Raw genomic sequence first — 16,115 nt, 5'->3', positions numbered from 1 at the left:
AATAGTGAAGAATACAATGCATGCTAATAAAATGTGGTGCTACTGCTTTAGTTTGTACTAAATGGCATGCAACTTTACTCACTATTGCATTTAGTTTATCGGAACTGATGTCAACAATGTGAAAAAGGCCAACTGGATCTAAATATGATCACACAGATAGTTTTGACCTTATGGACACCCTGAAAGAACTGCAGAAGTTCCCAACCCTAGGTCTATACTTCGGACTATAATTTGAGCATTTTCATCAGAGAGGTTGTATCAATAAATGAATTAACAAATACTCTGATTTTTGCCACTCTGGTAAGTGAAAATGATATTTCATTGTGGTTTTAATTTTTATTAAAAATTAAAAATTTTAAGAAAAATTTAAAAGAAAAGAAAGAAAATTTAAAAGAAAATTTAAAATTTTTAAGAAAAATTAAATTTTTCTTATTAAAATGTTGTTGGTCTTTTTCCTGCCAATTTGCAGGAGTCATTCTATATTAAGAAAACTATTCTTTTGTCTGTGATTTATTAATTTTTTTTTATAGCATCTAGGTTTTCCTTATAAGTTAAAAGAACTCTGAAATTCATAGACTTGGGAACATTATTTTTGCTTTTAGATCTTTGATTCACTTGGAATTTATTCTGGCTTTAGCTATGAGTTATGATTCTACTGCACTTTTTTATCCAGTTATTCCATACCACCTACTGAATGATCTAGTTTTCACGAAACTCATTATCTCTGTATTATTTTTCTTTATCTGTAAAATGATCAAAAGGAACATAATTTAGCTACTGCAGAGGGTCATAGAGAGGATTATATGTGGGGGAAAGAATATGGAAAATATTTACTGTAAAACAGTAAATAACCATAATGGAGTACATTATCTCTCTATACATCCTTTATCACTATGGTATGTTGTGTGTACTTAGGACAGTGGTATACTGTGCTTAGAAGGAGGCAACAGATTAAAAAAAGGCAAGTAACTTCTAGAAGGACACACTGATTTTTCATTAGAGTTCTCACTTCCAGGACACACTTAATGCTTATAGTAGGAAACACTGAAACATTTGGTCATGGAAAATTAAAGTAACAATTTAGGATTTGATGAATGTTACTCCATAGATGGAGAAAAAAATATAAGTAGAATGATAGAGTATTTAGATCTATAACCTGGAACTCTTGAGTTCAATAACAAAAACAAATCAGTAATTTCTGAATTACAGAGTAGAGCAAGTCATGACAGCTTAAATGGGGTATAAGTCAAAATGACTCTTCCACCATGTGGAAAATTTACTCATGGATGGCTATAGCATGAGCAAGATATAAATATCACAAGTCATACAACTAATTAATGTTAGAAAGTTCTAAATAGAATTCAAGGATATAACTTTTAACATGGGCAACACAAGGCTGAAAATTTCTGTACAGGGCCTTTAAAACTGAATTTTTTGCTAAAAGACCCAGAATTTAAGTAGAAGTAACATCTTCCCCATCACAGTTGTCAACAGGCATGTGAGACATATGACAGATAATGTATTCACATATTAAATTACATTTTTTGTGATTCATATAAAACTGGAAATACACATGCTAAAATAAAAAACCATTTACTGAAAATGCATTTCCTTATTTCCATTGTAATATATGAAATATATCACTCTATATTTTTCAGAACACATCATTAACATACTGAAATTATTGATACAGAAATAATTCGATTCTTAAACAAAACCTATTACAATAGCCAGATTAGGCTTTCTAAGAAAATAAAATTCAGACTTTAAAAATAAATGGTGAGGGACGCCTGGGTGGCTCAGTGGGTTGGGCCACTGCCTTTGGCTCAGGACATGATCTCAGGGTCCTGGGATCAAGCCCCGCATCTGGCTCTCTGCTCGGCGGGGAGCCTACTTCCCTTCCTCTCTCTGCCTGCCTCTCTGCCTGCTTGTGATCTCTCTCTCTCTGTCAAATAAATAAATAAAATCTTTAAAAAAAATAAATAAATGGTGAAATAAATTTTAAAAAGGGCATGAATGAAAATATTTAATTTCTTCAGCTTTTTAAAAAAAGTTCATAAACCAGAGTATGACAATGGGAGACCGCTGCTATATTATTTTTAAAAAATGAGGAAAAATGAACAACATATTATAAAATTAACATGTGAAATGTAAGTTAATTTCTTTAAAATATTCATTTTTTTCCCATTTTATTTATTTTTTTTTCTTTTTTTTTTCCATTTTATTTATTTTTTCAGCGTAACAGTATTCATTCTTTTTGCACAACACCCAGTGCTCCATGCAAAACGTGCCCTCCCCATTACCCACCACCTGTTCCCCCAACCTCCCACCCCTGACCCTTCAAAACCCTCAGGTTGTTTTTCAGAGTCCATAGTCTCTTATGGTTCGCCTCCCCTTCCAAATTTTTTTTTTAATAAAATATTCATTTTTAAATGACAAAATGACAGAACACGAATACATACTTCAGTTTACTTAATTTTGTTTCAGATGTTGAATAACATACAGGTTGATTTTTTTTTTATTTTTAAGATTTTATTTATTTATTTGACAGAGACGAGATCACAAGTAGGCAGAGAGGCAGGCAGAGAGAGAGAGAGAGAGAGGAGGAAGCAGGCTCCCCGCCAAGCAGAGAGCCCGATGCGGGGCTCGATCCCAGGACCCCGGGATCAAGACCTGAGCCGAAGGCAGAGGCTTAAACCACTGAGCCACCCAGGCGCCCCATACAGGTTGATTTTTAATTGTGTTCATATAAACACAGTATTAATATAGTTATGTGATTAAAGATGAGCCTCCAAAGTGCCAGGGCCTTAACAATTTCACCAATAAGAAACATATATTGTCAAAGAATATGAATATGATCAAAACAGAAAAATTATAATTTTTTAAGATGCTGCTGGTCACTATCAGACATGGCAATGCTGGAAAGCATGAGGTAGGACCAAAAATAAACAAAGTGAATCACATCTGCTTTAATATGTTTAGGCTTTGTGAGTAGATAGTCATGAAATAGGACTTTCATGACAGATTTCTCCTGTCAACTCTATTACTTGTTTTTATTGATGATAAAATAGTTTTTGTCATTTCAATACCTAAACATCTATTAGGCTTTAATGTCTCCAGGATACTCATCTTCTGATGCTTTCTGTTTTGCTGAATATACTGGTTCTCTGACAACTATGTCTTAGTAGTTTTTTTTCCTTACTAAAAATTTTATAAAAGTCATAGCATATTCCACTTTCTCTTCTGAGTTTTCCTTGCTCTATTATATGTACAGAGGTAAAAACCAACTGCTTTGGTGAGAAAGATGTAATAGGATAAAGAGGCCTAATTACTGCCCAGTCACCAGTGGGAACACAATAGTGGAAATGTCTCCTAAACATTCTGCATGGTAATGGTCTTGTTTATTTTACATCTGAAACTAGGAGGAGGGTATAGGGAGGGAAGATCAACATTATTTTTAAGATTCTTATGATTAAATCTACAACTCTGTACCTATTATTTTGTATTATCAAATATGCTGTGAAATTATAATTCTTTTATGTTTTGTTACCAAAAATGAACACTGTACATTTACTTAATTATGTATGGGTGTAGTAAAATTTTTACATCATGTTCATGTATCATTTAAAATGAGAAGAAATATTCCTATTAATAATGCATTAAAGCATTTTGAATATATCTTTAAATATCAAACCATGTATTATTTAAAACCATGTTGGCAACATAGTAGAAAAAAGTGTATTCTATTTGTTATATAAGTGATTAGCTTACTTTGACATTCTCTTATTTTCCATTGTGTTGAATAATATTTAGAGTATTATTTTCTCTATTTATTTCAGAGTGCTCCCAACATAATATGAAATTGTGTGTGTGGGGATCATTTTAAGGTTAGCTCATTTAAATGAAAGTGATTAAAATTTTCTTTCATGTCTTTAATTCTAGTAATAAAGTAACCTATCAAGACAAATTATCAGCCAAGTCAACCTGTAATCTGAATTCTAAAATAAACAAGAAGCTGAAACAAGGTCCTATTTCTTGCTTTATAAATTTATTAATGTCTGTGGCATAGGGGAAGGAAAGGTGGCTGCTAGTCTTTACCTGTCAATACAATTCTGCATCCAAAATAAGGCCTTCACTTCAAAAGAACAAAATACATTTAAATATGAAAATCCACACTTGCAAAAAAGGCAGCAAATGACTCAAACTCTTGTTTTGATAAGAATAAGGAAGCAAACAATGATAGTACAAGTAAAATTAGTTTATTTAGTAAGATATTTATAATCAAAAAACTTTAAATAAATGGTAATAATTTAGTATTTTATATTTGTTCAGAGAGCAGAATCAAAATGCATATGATGAAAGCTGTCCCAAAGAATTCTTGGAATATGCATACATGTTTGGGTGTAGCAGAAAAGACAGTGGATTAAGAATCGGAAAGATTTTGCTTTTAAGATTATTTAGTTACTAAGGTACTTGGCCAACTCAGTTTTTTCAACTGTAAAATGAAAAGATTAGATTCCATGACATTCTAAAATGCAATCCATAGGAGTTAAGATGGTGGAGAAGTAGGCGGACCCTGGGCTTTCCTTGTCCCTTGAACACAGCTGCATTGAGGTCAGATCACTTGGAACACCCAGCAAATTGATCTGAGGATTGGAAGAAGGATCTCCACAGTTGGAGGGAGACAGTGTGCTAGGTGGGAGGTGCATGGAAGTGAAATGGTGGGGAGAAAAACTGGATGTGGCAGAGGGGAGGGAAAGGTAGAGAAAGAGAAAGGGGTTGAGAGAGTGTGGTATTGGGTTCACATAGGAAGAAAACCTCTCCAGACCACAGACTGGGGAGCCAGGACAACTGAGTATATTTTTGCAGAGTATGTGGAGTTCAATCTCTGAGGTTTTGGAAGTATGAGACTTTCACCAGAGGTTTGGTTCACACTCCTGGGGAAAAGGAGGGCTCTGGTCCAAGAGTGCATATAAACTTGTGTAGGGACCTCTTGGGTTGCACTGTGAGGGATTGTTCCCCTTCCTGGGATACAAGTGGAAAAGGGTACATTGCTTCTTCAAGTACAAAAGACCCTGTAGGTGCCAACATGTGGCCTTTCATAAGCAGCGCACAAAGGTGCTCAAGAGAGGGTGGAAAACCAGGACACTGCTTTTCCTGGTGCCACACCATAGATTCCATGCACTGAGCAGGCGTGGGGTGGTTTTTTTGGGACAAAGATCACTAGTCACAGTGCAGCAAAACTTTATTCCTGAGGAGCAAGTGCGTCAGTGCTGTGCTGACTCCTTTAAGATTTGGAATTTCAAATCCCAGCTGTGACAAAGATAAAACCCAGGAGATTTGTGGTTTTAGACAGCCCTGCTTTTCTGTGAGGGCTTCCTGAATAGCAGGGAGGGTGGGAGGGGGGAGGTGAGAGTCCTTGTCTGGGTTGAGAGAGTGGGGTATCGCCATTTTACCTTACCACCAACACAGTGGGACATCAGAGAGCAGTGCCAGTGGAGGTGGGAACCTCTTAAGTCAAACACCATACCTCCTGTGCTTGGCAAGTGCATTTTTACTGGGGCAGGAGTGACTCTGAGACAGCACAGTAGACCTCTCCCCTAGAAGAGCAGCAAAGGCAGTGTGCTGCATGCAGTTTACTGATTAGTGCTTTAAAACATCTCTTCAGTTCTGGTGAAAATAAGACCAGGCTATATTTTAATTTTTTTCCTTATACTTTTTTCTTTTTCCTTTGGAATCAGGCTTTCCTTTTTGTTAGTGTGCTTTTTTGTGTACTTTCCTCTCTGTCTCTTTTTTTGGATCAGGCTTCTGTTTTTCTTTTCTCTCACCCCCTGCCCCCCGGCCACCTTTGGAATCAGGCTTACAGTTTTTTGACTTTGTATTTTTTTCATTCCTTTTTCCTTACTCTTTGTTTTGGATCAGGCTCCCCCGACCTGGGCTTATTCTAACAAACAGATCAAAGAACACCTGCATAAAGGTCCAAACACTCCTCACTACAAGCAAGGAGGAACTCTGTAGAGGACTGACCTGTGGGAAATAGCAGACAAAACACAACAGTAGAGTACACAGAGCATAGCATCAGAAACATTTCCTGAATGTCCAGGCCCTGGACAGTGTAAATCTTCTTTTAAATATAGCAGTACTCTGAGGTGCAGGAAACATAACAAGCTTCCATAACACACATGAGACAGAAACTTAGCCCAAATAACAATTATAGAGGAATTCTCCCCAGAAGAAAGGTCAGAGGGTATCAATGCCAGGCACTTGCACAAAACAGATATAAGCACATACCTCAACAAAGATTTAGAACAACGGTCTTAAGAATACTAGCTGGACTTGAAAAAAGCATAGAAGACATCAGAGAGACTCTTGCTGCAAATATAAAAGACCTAAAAACTAGACAGGCTGAAATAAAAATGATATATCTGAGATGCAAAACTGGATATAATCACAAGGAGGACTGAAGTAGTGGAGGAGAGAACAGGTGATACAGAAGATAAAATTTTGGAAAATAGGGGCGCCTGGGTGGCTCAGCGGGTTGAAGACTCTGCCTTCGGCTTGGGTCATGATCCCAGGGTCCTGGGATCGAGCCCCGCATCAGGCTCTCTGCTCAGCGGGGAGCCTGCTTCCTCCTCTCTCTCTGCCTGCCTCTCTGCCTACTTGTGATCTCTTCTGTCAAATAAATAAAATAAAATTTTGGAAAATAATGAAGTGAAAAGAAGAGAGAGGGAGTGAAAAACCATTAGATCATGAATATAGACTCAGGGAACTCAGCAATTTGATAAAGTAAAATAATATTCATATCATAGGAGTTCCAGAAGGAGAAGAGCAAGAAAAAGGGGCAGAAAGTTTATCTGAACAAATTACAGCTGACAGCTTCCCTAATCTGGGGAAGGATATGGACATAAAAATCCAAGAGGCAGAGAAAACTCCCCTAAAAATCAACAAAAACAGGTCAACACCATGGCATATCATAATGAAACTTGCAATACAAATATAAAGAGAGAATTCTGAAAGGAGCTAGGGACAAAAGGTCCTTAACCTACAAGATGGACACATATGGTTAGCAGCAGACCTGTCCACAGAAACTCAGTAGGCTAGAAGAAAGTGTCAATGATATAGTCAACATACTATATGGGAAAAATATGTAGCCACGAATACTCTATCCAGGCTGTCATTCAGAATAGGAGAAACAAAGAGTTTCCAAGACAAGCAAAAACTAAAGGAGTTCATGACCACTAAACCAGCTCTGCAAAAAATATTACTCTGAATGTAAATGGACTCAATGCTACAATCAAAAGACATAGGGCATTAGAATGGATAAAAAACCAAGACCTATCTATATGCTCCTTACGAGAGACTCATTTTATACCCAAAGACATCTCCAGTTTGAAAGGCAAGGGATGGATAAATTAGCATTTATCATGCTAATTGACATAGAAAGAAAGGTGGAATAGCCATATTTATATCAGACAAACCAGATTTTAAACCAAAGACTATAAAAAGCGATGAAGGAGGATACTATATCATGATAAAGGGGTCTACCCATAAAAAGATTTTGACACTTGTAAATTCTTATGCCTCTAACTTGAGAGTAGCCGAACATATACATCAATCAATAACTAACTTAAAGCAACTCATTGATGACAATACAATAATACAATACAATAATAGGGGACATTAACACCCCACTCACAGCAAAGGACAGATCATGTAAGTAGAAGATGGATTTAACAAATATATTCAGAGCATTCCATCCTAAAACAGCAGAATACACTTTTTTTTCAAATGCACATGGAACATTCACCAGAATAAATCACATACTGGGGCACAAATCAGGACTCAACCTGTACAAAAAGATCAAGATCATACCATGCATATTTTCAGATCAAAATGTTATGAAGCTTCAAGACAACGAGAAAAAATTTGGAAAGACCACAAATACATGGAGCTTAAACACCATCCTATTAAAGATTGAATGGGTCAACCAGGAAATTAAAGAATTAAAAAAAATATGGAAGCAAGTGAACATGAAAATACATTTCAAAACCTTTGAGATGCAACAAAGGCAGTCCTAAGAAGCAAATATATAGCAATACAGGCCTTGCTTCAAGAAGCAACACAAGTCTCAAATATATATCCCAACCTTACACCTAGAGGACCTGGAAAAAGAACAGCCAAGAAAGCCTAAAACCAGTAGAAGAAGGGAAATAATAAGGACTAGAGCAGAAATCAATGGTATAGAAAAACAAAACAAAACAAAACAAAACCCCAGTAGAACAGACCAATGAAACTAGGAGATGGTATATTGAAAGAATTTAAAAGATTGATAAACCTTTATCCAGACTTACCAATCACTAATAAAACAGGTGAGAGCACAATCAACACCACAGAAATACAATCATAAGAGAATATTATGAGCAATTATATGCCAACAAATTGGGCAATCTGGAGGAAATGGACAAATTCCTAGAAACATATAAACTGCCAAAAAGGAAACAGGAAGAAACAGAAAACCTGAACAGACCCATAACCAGCAAAGAAATTGAATCAGTAATCAAAAGTCTCCCAATAAACAAGAGTCCAGGGAAAGATGGCTTCTCAGGGGAATTCTACCAAACATTTTAAAGAAGAACCAATACCTATTCTATTGTCCACAAGGGCCAAATATGGAAAGAGCTCAGATATCCACGGTCTGATAAAGGAATATAGAAGGTGTGGTAGCTATATATATAATGGAATATTACTTAGCCATCAAAAAGAATGAATTTGCTATTTGCAAGGATGTGGATGAAACTAGAGTGCATTATGCTAACTAAAATCAGTCAGAGAAAGACAAATTCCATATGATTTCACTCATATGTGGAATTTAAGAAACAAAACAGAGGATCATAGGGGAAGCGGGTAAAATAAAATAAGATAAAGGCAGAGAGGGAGGCAAACCATAAGAGACTCCTAAACACAGGGAACAAACTGAGGGTTGATGGAGGGGGGCTAATTAGGGGATGGGGTAATTGGGTGATGGGCATTAAGGAGGACACTTGATGTAATGAGCACTGGATGTTATACACAACTGATGAATCACTTAATTCTACTGCTGAAAGTAGTAATACGCTATATATTAACTAAAGTGAATTTAAATACATCTAGAAAAAAAAAAAGATGCTTTCTACACAGTACTGTTTTACAGAAAAAAATGTTGAAATAAAATGCCATGCACAGGGGTGCCTGGGTAGCTCAGTCAGTTAAGCATCTGTCTTTGGCTCAGGTCATGATCCCAGGGTCTTGGGATCAAACCCTGCATAGGGCTCCCTGCTCAGCAGGAAGCCTGCTTTGCCCTCTTCTTCTGCCTGCTGCTTTCCCTGCTTGTGCTCTTGCTCTCTTCCAAATAAATAAATAAATAAATAGAATTTTTAAAACTAATGTCATCCACAGTCCACTTTCACAAAGACCACAGTATAGTTTAATAGCATAGGCTCAGGTGTCACAAGGACCTGGGTTCAAAACTTAGGTATCACTTGGTAGCAGTGCAACTTTGGGCAAGTTACTTAACATTTTTTTGCCTTAGTTTTTTTTATCTGTAAAGTGCACATTACCTCAACACTTCCTTGTAAATATTAAATGACGATAATCATGACATTAGTAAGCATTCACTGAGTGTTTACTATGTTCAAAAGAGTCATAAATTTTACACATATATTATTTCCTTTAATATTCATAACAAACCGTATTGTGGTATTTTCCTATATTGTTACCTCCATTTAACAGAAGAAGACAAAAGTTATCAAGATTAAGTAAGTAACTTGCCCATGAAGAGTGAGTTAGTAAGAGGCAGAACCAGAATACATAAAACCCAGGCAGACTGACTCTGGAGCCCCTATTCTTAGCCACTGCCCTTTGCAAAATGCTTGGCACACAGAAGCTTAATAAATGATAGGTATTGTTCATATGATGAACACTCAAAGGTGTAAAATGCTGATACTAAAATGTCAAAGACTATTGTTTTATATAAAACAAGAGGCATCTCTCCCCCTAAAATAAGGAAGGACTATGGTTATTTTGTTTCTTCTGGAGAGAATGAATGAGGGTCTTACCTCCAAAAAAGGTCCAAGATGGCTCCTGCTAAAATGAACATTGATAATAACTACTTGCAACTTCTGCCTAGGCTCATATTTCACTGAAAAATGTATCTTTGGGATTCTTATTTGAGATTCATATTTGAGATTCTTTTATAACTGGCAATATTTTAATTAGACATGGGTAGTTTAGAAGTACTAGTAAAGAATAAGTTTCAGAAATATATGGACTAATATAAATTCTTTTTTGGAAAATATACTCTAGTCAGGTTAATTTTGAAATTTTCATGAAAAACATATTTTAGAGGATTTTAGTCATTTGGTTGTATAATCAATGAGCTAATTAGCACTTTTCTCAGAAGATAAACATCTTTAATTCCCTTCACAACTATGGAGTAGTTATAATTTCCATTGAGCACCATATTTTATTTAGGACAGCTATTGAACAACCAAATATGCATCTTTATTAATACTGAAGAAGTTATTAAGACATCAAGCTTTCACATCTTGGCTCCCTATCTTTAAAGAAGTTCATTTTCCCACCTTATAATATTAATAAAAGATTCTTCTACATGGAATGTCTCAGTGCTGGCTTGTTCTGGTTCTGACTGAGTTTTGTTTCACTGGTTGACTGTGAGCCTCTTGTCAGAAGAATGGGCATAGATGAAATAAACACTGGTAACAGTGATAATACCTACTCTCACGAGATACTCATTTTCGAGATTAAAATCTTTATTATTCACCCTTTTCGAAGGAGAAATAGGAAATCAAACTTATAAAGTTGCTAAGTTCATAAGCAAAGTGAACTAAACAATGAATTCTATAGTAATTGTGATGTCTAAATATGTCCTTGGCATTATTAAAAGTAAAATAATCTACCTAATAAGAGGTATAAAGAGCCCTCATAGCACTGGTGTTTAAGTCACATATTTTCCTAATTATTAATCCTTTTATTTTAAATAAAATCAGATATGGAAGTGAGTACACTGCTTCTGTCTTCAGAGAAGAAGCAATATAAGAAAACAGTTTGAACAAAATCTGATAATCTAGATGAACAAATTCTGAGAAATGCACAAATTACCTAAACTGACTCAAGGACAAATAGAAAATCTCATCAAACCTATAATAAGTAGAGACTGAATTATTAATCAAAAACTTTTCAAGTAAAAAAAAAAAATCAAAGCAGATAGATTCTCTGGTGAATTTTACTAATATTTACAGAATCAACACCAAATTCTCAAAACTCTTCAAAACAATAAAAGGAGAGGGAACACTTTCAAGTTCACTGTATGAGGCCAGAAGTACCCTGGTATCAAAGTCAGATAAAGACATCAAAAGAATGTTACAGATCAATACTTTTTATGATTAGTGTTGCAGAATTCCTCAACAAAATACCAAGAAACAAAATCCAAAAGCGTATTAAAATGATTATCCACCATGAATAAGTGGGATTTATGCTAGGAATTTTTTTTTAAATGAAATTTTAAAAGGTATAAGATAAATAGAAATATTCTAATGTTTTCTTCCTACACCCTCAATGGATTGTTTTGTTTTGCTTTTAAATTTATTTTTTTCAGCGTAACAGTATTCATTGTTTTTTATGCTAGGAATTTTAAAGAGCGACACAACATAAGAAAATCAGTTATGGCAACACATCATAGTGATAAAACAGAGAATGAAGACCCACACGATCATCTCATGTGACACAGAAAAGGTGTCTTACAAAATCCAACACTCTTGATAAACTTTCTCAAAAATCTGAATAGAAGGGAACTTTCTTAACTTGATAAAGGGCATTTAAGAAAACCCAGAGCTAACATCATACTCAATGGTAAAAACTTTTCCCCTAAGTTCAGGAACAAGACAAGGATGCCTACTTTCACCACTGGTATTCAACATTGTACTGGAACGTCTAACCAGAGCAATTAGATAAGAAAAGAAATTAATGGTATTCAAATTCAAAAGGAGGAAATAAAACTATCTCTATTTCTAGATATGAAACTATATGGAGAAAACTCAAAAATATCCACAAGGAAACTATTGTATATAACAATGAATGAATTTAAGGAAACCGCAGGGCACAAGATCAACTCAGAAAAACCGGCTGTTTTCTATACACCAACAATAAATAATAATAACAACAATAGGCAACAAAAGCAGAAATAAGCAAGTGGGACTACATCAAATTAAGAAGCTTCTGTATACCAAAGGAAACCATCACCAAAATGAAAATGCAGCAGACAGAATAAAAAAAAATTTGTAAGTCATGTATTTTTTTAAAGATTTTATTTATTTATTTGACAGAGATCACAAATAGGCAGAGAGGCAGGCAGAGAGAGAGAAGGAAGGATCCCCACTGAGCAGAGAGCCCAATGTGGGGCTCAACCTCAGCACCCCGGGATCATGACCTGAGCCGAAGGCAGAGGCTTTAACCCACTGAGCCACCCAGGCACCCCTGTAAGTCATATTTCACCACCAATTAAAACAAAAGTAGATTAGCGGTTGTGTGGGGCTTGGGGGTATCAGTGCAGACTACCTACGGGCATGAGGAAACCTCGTGGGTCAATGTAAGTTCCAAAACTGGGATTGTGGTCATGCTTGCACAACTGTATCACACTTTACTAAAACTCCCTGAACTCTACACTTGTAATTAAAATGGTAGGCTTTCACAGCATGCAGGTTAAACCACAAATTGTTAAAAATTTAAAATAATTTAAGCAGACTCCTCTCAAAGGAATTATTCATTAAACATTTACTAAGTGCTTACTGTGTGGCAACCACTATTCTAGACACTGAAATATAAATATGAAAGTTATTCTCTGTCTCTAAAAATATTCCTGGGGAAGTTGGGGAAACACAAGTAAATAAATACCTGCAAGGTGCTCAAACAGAGAAGGTACAGCAGGATCAACCTGGAATTGGCAAGTCACTCTAACTTGAAACTCCATCATCATCACCTTATCATCATCACCTTATCAATCCAACAAACACTTTTAGAGAGTCTATTAGGTGTCAGGTACGGTGACTGGTTTGTTGAGAATGATTATTAGGACCTGAAAAGTGAGTAGGGATTAGGAAGGTAAAAGAGGAGGAAGGGGATTCCTGGCAAAGGAAAGCCCATATACAAAGACTTGGAAATGAAATAGGAAAAGGAGTATGATATAGTTGGGGAACTGTAAATAGATCAGTGTGTTAGTTAAGTTTTCCTGCAGTTAAGTCAAGAGAAATCAGACCTAAAAGAGCCTGGTATGCTACAGTGAACACTGGACCTTACTCTAAGGGCACTGTTTAAGGACTTTACTTTTATTTATTCTATTTTATAAAATTTATTCATTTTGGAACACCTGGGACGATCAACCAGTTAAACATCTGACTCTTGATTTTGGCTGAGGTCATGATCTCAGGGTTGTGATATCAAGCCCTGTGTCAGGCTCCAGGCCCAGTGTGGAACCTGTTTGAGATTCTCTTTCTCCCTCTTCCTCTAACCCCTCACTCCCTGCTTGTGCATTTTCTCTCTCTCTCTCATAAACAAACAAACAAATAAATAAATAAAAATTATTTTATTTACATAAGGATTTCAGATTTATTTTTTGTAGAAGTAGCACTACAGGATGGAGAATGGTTCGGAGAGGCACAAGAATAGAGTTGGAAGATCAGTAATCTTTCAGTAAGCTAGGAGAGAGATGAGTTAAATAAAATGTATCTACTTAAAAGGATAGTTTAAAGAAATATGAAGGAAGTAAGATCTATGTACTATCTATGGTTTCAGAAATATGGGGCAGTGAATAGGAAGTAAAACCTTAGGTAAATATTCTAGGAGCAGCAGAGGAGAAAAGAGAAAGGCTTTAAAGAATGATTTTGTACTAAGAATTCCTCTCTTGAATCTTCTGGAGAACATATTGAATAAAAAGGATATTAAACTATAAGTAAATAGTCTAAAATATCATTATTATTGCAGCTCACATTTAGTATGAATCATGTGCAATGCACTAAAGCAACTAAAATATCATTTTATTTATGATTCTTACAAATTTAGTTTTAATTCCATATTATAATGAGTAAATAGTTGGTTATAAAGAGTTTGAATAACTTACCAAGAACTGAAATTTGAATCTAGATCTATGTAAATCAGAAGCCCAAGACAAATCTTTAATAGCAAAATAATTCTGCTATAAGTGATTGTAATAGATTTAAGATAAAATACAAATTATACTTTATAAGTCTTCAATCACTTTTAATAGGTTTGAGCTTAATTTCAAAGTGTCTTACTTACAATGTACTACATTCCTATCCTGTGCTGCTGCCATTTATCATAAAATATACCATTGTTTTCAAACTTGCAGCTTGTATTGCCTACACTAGACTCACTTCAGTCCTAGACACACAGAAACTGAAAAAGGGACAGAAAAAGATATTCTACACAAATGGAATTAAAAAAAAAAAAAGAGCCAGGGCAACAATATTATATCAGACAAAACAGACTTTAAAACAAAGACAGTAGCAAGAGACAAAGGGCACTACATAATGATAAAGGGAACAATCCAACAAAAGGATAGAACATTACAAGGCTTATGTGCCCCAAACTGGAGCACCTAACGACATAAAGCAAAAGCTAACTGAGCTAAAGGGAGAAAATGACAGTAATGCAATAATAATAGGAGATTCTAACACTCCATATACATCAATGGATACATCATCCAGACAGACAGAAAATCAACAAGGAAACAGTGGCTTTGAATGATACATTAGGCTAGATGGATCTCACAGGTATATAAATAGAACACTCCATCCAAAACCAACACAATACTCATTTTTTAAAGTGCAAATGGAACATTCTCCAGGATAGATCACATTAGACCGCAAAACAACTTTCAATAAATTTAAGAATGAAATAATATGAAGCATCTTTTCTGACCATGATGGTATTAAACTAGAAATCAATCATAAGAAAAAATGTAGAAAAAACACAAACACATGGAGGTTAAATAACATGCTATTAAACGGTGAATGGGTCAAAGATGAAATCAAAGAGGAAATAAAAAAATACCTGGAGACGAATGAAAATAAAAATACAATGGTCCAAAGTCTTTTGGACTCAGAAAAAGTAGTTGTAAGAGGGATGTTTATAGCCAATATAGGCCAACATAGGGTTACCTCAAGAGACAAGAAAAAATCTCAAATAAACTATCTAACCTTATATCTAAGGAGCTAGAAAAAGAAGAACAAATGAAGCCAAAGGTAGTAGAAGGAAAGAAATAATAAAGAATAGAGCAGAAATAAATGAAATAGAGACTACGAAAGCAATAGAAAAGATCAATGAAACCAAGAGATGGCTCTTTGAAGAGAAAAAATTGGTAAACCTTTAGTCAGCCTCATCAAGAAAAAAAAGAGAGGACTCAAAGAAATAAAACAAGAAATGAAGGAGAAGGGAAAAAAAAAGCCCAACACTATAGAAATACAAGTAATTATAAAAGAATATTATGAAAAATTATATGCCAATAATTTGGACAACCAAGAAGAAATAGAAAATGTAACAGACGAATTACTAGTAATGAAATTGAATCACTAACCACAAAACTACCAACAAACAAAAGTCCAGGTGAATTATACCATACATTTAAAGAAAATTATACCTCTTTTTCTCAAATTACTCCAAAAATTAGTAAAGGAAGGAAAATTATGAATCTATCATTAGTCTATTACCAAAATCAGACAAAGACACTAGAAAGGAAAAAAAGCATAGGCCAGTATCTCTGATGAACAGAGATACAAAAATCATCATGAAAATATTAGCAACTGAATTCAGCAATACATTAAAAGAAAATCATTCACCACAATCAAGGGGTATTTATTCCAGGGATGCAAGAGTAGTTCAATATTCGCAAATCATTCAATGTGATATACTATATTAACAAGAGCAAAAATAAAAACCATATGATTAACTCAACAGATGCATAAAATGCATGTGACAAAATATAAAATTCATTCATGGTAAACACCTTCAACAAAGTAAAGGCCATACATGAAAATCCCATAGCT

General features: G+C 35.0%; 1 protein-coding gene across 1 annotated transcript in view; it reads right to left on the bottom strand.

The window, feature by feature from the left end:
• Positions 1 to 16,115, bottom strand: part of ITFG1 (integrin alpha FG-GAP repeat containing 1) — a 286,746-nt gene that overhangs the window by 145,926 nt on the left and 124,705 nt on the right. The window lies entirely within an intron of this gene.

The sequence above is a fragment of the Meles meles genome, chromosome 19 (genome assembly GCF_922984935.1).
Source record: "Meles meles chromosome 19, mMelMel3.1 paternal haplotype, whole genome shotgun sequence".
Taxonomy (NCBI): Eukaryota; Metazoa; Chordata; class Mammalia; order Carnivora; family Mustelidae; genus Meles; species Meles meles.
Note: the sequence above shows the minus strand (reverse complement) of the source record. Positions and strands in the feature narration are given on the sequence as shown.